Genomic DNA, 4,908 nt, shown 5'->3' on the forward strand with positions numbered 1-4,908 from the left:
TGTTGGATTTTGAAGGAAAGTGGGTGTTTGGATGTGAGTGGTAAAGGGTTAATTAGGGAAGAGTGTTTATTGGGAATAGAGGATGATTGAGAAGAGAGAAGAGAGTGAGTGGAGGTGGGTGGGGATCCTGTGGGGTCCACAGATCCTGAGGTGATCCTGTGAGGTCCACAGATCTTGAGGTGTCAAGGCATTTACATCCCTGCACCAATTTAGGCATGTAAAATGCCCTTGCACACAACTCTGGGCGTTCAGCGCCAGGTTGGTGCCCATTTTGGGCGTTCAACGCCCATTTGCTGCCATTTTTGGCGTTGAACGCCAGAACCATGCTTGTTCTGGGCGTGCAGCGCCAGGATGCTCCCATTCTGGGTGTTCAGCGCCAGAACTATGCTCTGTTCTGGCGTTTGAACGCCAGACAGATGCTCCTCCAGGGTGTGATTTTTCTTCTGCTGTTTTTGATTCCGTTTTTGAATTTTTTGTTTATTTTGTGACTCTACATGATCATGAACCTAAGAAAACATGAAAAACAATAAAAATAAGAATTAGATAAACATTGGGTTGCCTCCCAACAAGCGCTTCTTTAATGTCAATAGCTTGACAGTGGGCTCTCATGGAGCCTCACAGATGTGCAGAGCTTTGTTGAGACTCTCCAACACCAAACTTAGAGTTTGGATATGGGAGTTCAACACCAAACTTAGAGTTTGGTTGTGGCCTCCCAACACCAAACTTAGAGTTTGACTGTGGGGGCTCTGGTTGACTCTGCTTTGAGAGAAGCTTTTCAAGCTTCCTCTCCATGGTTGCAGAGGGAGATCCTTGAGTTTTGAATACAAGGGAGTTCTCATTCCATTGAAGGAATATTTCACCTCTGTCAACATCAATCACAGCTCTTGCTGTGGCCAGGAAAGGTCTTCCTAGGATGATGGATTCATCCTCTTCCTTTCCAGTATCCAGGACTATGAAATCAGCAGGGATGTAAAGGCCTTCAACATTTACTAACACGTCCTCTACTTGTCCATATGCCTGTTTTCTAGAGCTGTCTGCCATCTCTAATGAGATTTTAGCAGCTTGCACCCCATAGATTCCCAGTTTCTCTATTACAGAGAGGGGCATGAGGTTTATTCCTGAACCAAGGTCACACAGAGCCTTAAGGATCATGGTGCCTATGGTACAGGGTATTATGAACTTTCCAGGATCCTGTCTCTTCTGAGGCAATGTCAGTTGATCCAGATCACTTAGTTCATTGATGAACAAGGGAGGTTCAACTTCCCAAGCATCAATGCCAAATAATTTGGCATTCAGCTTCATGATTGCACCAAGAAACTTGGCAGTTTGCTCTTCAGTGACATCCTCATTCTCTTCAGAAGAGGAATACTTATCAGAGCTCATGAAGGGCATAAGGAGGTTCAATGGGATCTCTATAGTCTCTAGATGAGCCTCAGAGTCCTTTGATTCCCCAGAGGGAAGCTCCTTATTGACCACTGGACGTCCCAGGAGGTCTTCCTCCTTGGGATTCACGTCCTCTCCTTTCCTCACAGGTTCGGCCATGGCACTTGTCAATGGCCTTGCACTCTCCTTTTGGGTTCTCTTCTGTATTGCTTGGGAGAGTACTAGGAGGGATTTCAGTGATCCTTTTACTCAGCTGGCCCACTTGTGCTTCCAAATTTCTAATGGAAGACCTTGTTTCATTCATGAAACTTACAGTGGCCTTAGATAGATCAGAGACTAGATTTGCTAAATTAGAAGCGTTTTGTCCAGAGTTTTCTGTCTGTTGCTGAGTTGATGATGGAAAAGGTTTGCTATTGCTAAACCTGTTTCTTCCACCATTGTTAAAGCCTTGTTGAGGCTTCTGATCCTTCCATGAGAAATTTGGATGATTTCTCCATGTTGAGTTATAGGTGTTTCCATAAGGTTCACCTAAGTAATTTACCTCTGCTATTGCAGGGTTCTCAGGATCATAGGCTTCTTCTTCAGAAGATGCCTCTTGAGTACTGTTGGATGCAGCTTGCATTCCATGCAGACTCTGAGAAATCATATTGACTTGCTGAGTCAATATTTTATTCTGAGCCAATATGGCATTCAGAGTATCAACTTCAAGAACTCTCTTCTTCATAGGTGTCCCATTACTCACAGGATTCCTTTCAGAAGTGTACATGAACTGGTTATTAGCAACCATGTCAATGAGTTCTTGAGCTTCTGCAGGCGTTTTCTTTAGGTGAATGGATCCACCTGCAGAGGTGTCCAGTGACATCTTTGATAGCTCAGATAAACCATCATAGAATATATCCAGGATGGTCCATTCTGAAAGCATGTTAGAAGGACACTTTTTGGTCAACTGTTTGTATCTTTCCCAAGCTTCATAGAGGGATTCACCTTCTTTTTGTCTGAAGGTTTGAACATCAGCTCTAAGCTTGCTCAGCTTTTGAGGAGGAAAGTACTTGGCTAAGAAAGCCGTGACCAGCTTATCGCAAGATTTCAGGCTGTCTTTAGGTTGAGAATCCAACCATAATCTAGCTCTGTCTCTTACAGCAAAAGGGAAAAGCATGAGCCTGTAGACTTTAGGATCTACTCCATTAGTCTTAACAGTATCACATATCTGCAAGAATTCAGTTAAGAACTGAAAAGGATCTTCAGATGGAAGTCCATGAAACTTGCAGTTCTGCTGCATCAGAGAAACTAATTGAGGTTTCAGCTCAAAGTTGTTTGCTCCAATGGCAGGAATGGAGATGCTTCTTCCATGTAAATTGGAATTAGGTGCAGTAAAGTCACCAAGCATCCTCCTTGCATTATTATTATTATTTTCGGCTGCCATCTCCTCTTCTTGTTTGAAAATTCCTAACAGGTGCTTACTGGTTAGTTGTAATTCAGAGTCCTTTCAGGTTCTGGATCTGCTTCAACAAGAATATTCTTGTCCTTGCTCCTGCTCATATGACAAAGAAGAAGGCACAGAAAAATGATAATAATAATAGAGATCCTTTATACCACAGTATAGGGATCCCTTTGTGAGTGGAAGAGAAGGGGGAGACAAAGAATGTGATGTAAGGGAAGAAATGCAACTGTACGAATGGAAGAGATGTGAGATGAGATGTTAGGATATGAATGAATAAATAGAATAGGATGAGAGAGAGAGAGGGAATTTTCGAAAATTATTTTTGAAAAGGAGTTAGTGATTTTTGAAAATTGGTTTTTGAAAATGTGTTAGTAATTTTCGAAAATTAAGATTTAAAAATTAAAACAATTAATAAATTAAAAAGAAATTTTGAAAAAGGGGAGAGATATTTTCGAAAAATGAGAGAGAGAGAGTTAGTTAGGTGGTTTTGAAAAAGTTAAGAAACAAACAAAAAGTTAGTTAGTTAGTTGAAACAAATTTTAAAAAGATAAGAAGTTAGGAAGTTAGAAAAGATATTTTGAAAAGATATTTTTGAAAAAGATAAGATAAGAAGATATTTTTGAAAAGATATGATAGAAATTAGTTTTGAAAAAGATTTGATTTTTAAAATCTCAATTAATGACTTGATTCATAAGAAATCACAAGATATGATTCTAGAACTTAAAGTTTGAATCTTTCTTAACAAGCAAGTAACAAACTTCAAATTTTTGAATCAAAACATTAATTGATTATGTTATTTTCGAAAATTTGATATAAAAATAAGAAAAAGATTTTTGAAAAATATTTTTGGAATTTTCGAAAATAACTAAGAATTTTGAAAAAGATTTGATTTTTGAAAAAGATTTTGAAAAAGATAAGATTTTCAAATTGAAAATTTGATTTGACTCATTGGCAACAATTTGATTTTAAAAATTTTTGAAAAAGTCAACTCAAATTTTCGAATTTGATGAGAGAAAAAGGGAAAGATATTTTTTTTTGATTTTTTTATGAAAACGTGAAAATTATGCAATGCATGAAATTTTTAGATCAAAACATGTGATGCATGCAAGAATGCTATGAATGTCAAGATGAACACCAAGAACACTTTGAATGTCAAGATGAACATCATAGACACAATTTTGAAAAATTTTTAATGCAAAGAAAACATGCAAGACACCAAACTTAGAATTCTTTAATGCTTACGCACTAAGAATTCAAGAATGCATATGATAAACATGAAAAGACACAAAACAAAAAATCATCAAGATCAAACAAGAAGACTTACCAAGAACAACTTGAAGATCATGAAGAACACTATGAATGCATGATATTTTCGAAAAAATGCAAGATGCATATGCAATTGACACCAAACTTATAACATGACTCAAGACTCAAACAAGAAACACAAAAATATTTTTGATTTTTATGATTTTCTAATTTTTTTGTATTTTTATTTATTATTTTTTTTCGAAAATTATTGTGAAAAATAAAAATAAGGATTTCAAAATTTTTAATATGAATTCTAGGAATCTTGCCATGTTAGTCTTAAAGCTCCAATCAAAGGGTCAGGCATGGCTTAATAGCCAGCCAAGCTTTAATAAAAATATGAGTGTAATTCAGACATGACAAGCCTGACATACCCTATCCAGAAGGATTGGGCATGACTCCACTGAAGTGATTAGCCAATCCTAAAGCAGTTTGGGTATGGCTTTACAGCCAGATAGGCTTCAACATGCTTCATGAAACACTAGAATTCATTCTTAAAAATTTTGAAGCCATAGAATAATTTATTTTTGAAAACATTATTTTTAGTAAAAATTTTTTTTTTTTTCGAAAACAAGTGAGGAATTTTTGAAAGGTTTTTGAAAAATTTTTTTGAAAAGAAAACAAAAAGAAAATTACCTAATCTGAGCAACAAGATGAACCGTTAGTTGTCCAAACTCGAACAATCCCCGGCGACGGCGCCAAAAACTTGGTGCACGAAATTGTGATCTCCAGGCTCGAACAAATCCTGGTAATGGCTCCAAAGCTTGGTGCTCTGATCT

At 37.2% G+C, this 4,908-nt stretch overlaps 1 non-coding gene across 1 annotated transcript; it reads left to right on the forward strand.

The window, feature by feature from the left end:
- Positions 1 to 2,299: 2,299 nt before the first annotated feature.
- LOC112767739 (small nucleolar RNA R71) lies at positions 2,300 to 2,407 on the forward strand. The gene has a single exon (XR_003185180.1). It is a non-coding gene; the product is annotated as a small nucleolar RNA R71 (small nucleolar RNA).
- Positions 2,408 to 4,908: the final 2,501 nt, after the last annotated feature.

Source organism: Arachis hypogaea, chromosome 17 (genome assembly GCF_003086295.3).
Source record: "Arachis hypogaea cultivar Tifrunner chromosome 17, arahy.Tifrunner.gnm2.J5K5, whole genome shotgun sequence".
NCBI classification, from domain to species: Eukaryota; Viridiplantae; Streptophyta; class Magnoliopsida; order Fabales; family Fabaceae; genus Arachis; species Arachis hypogaea.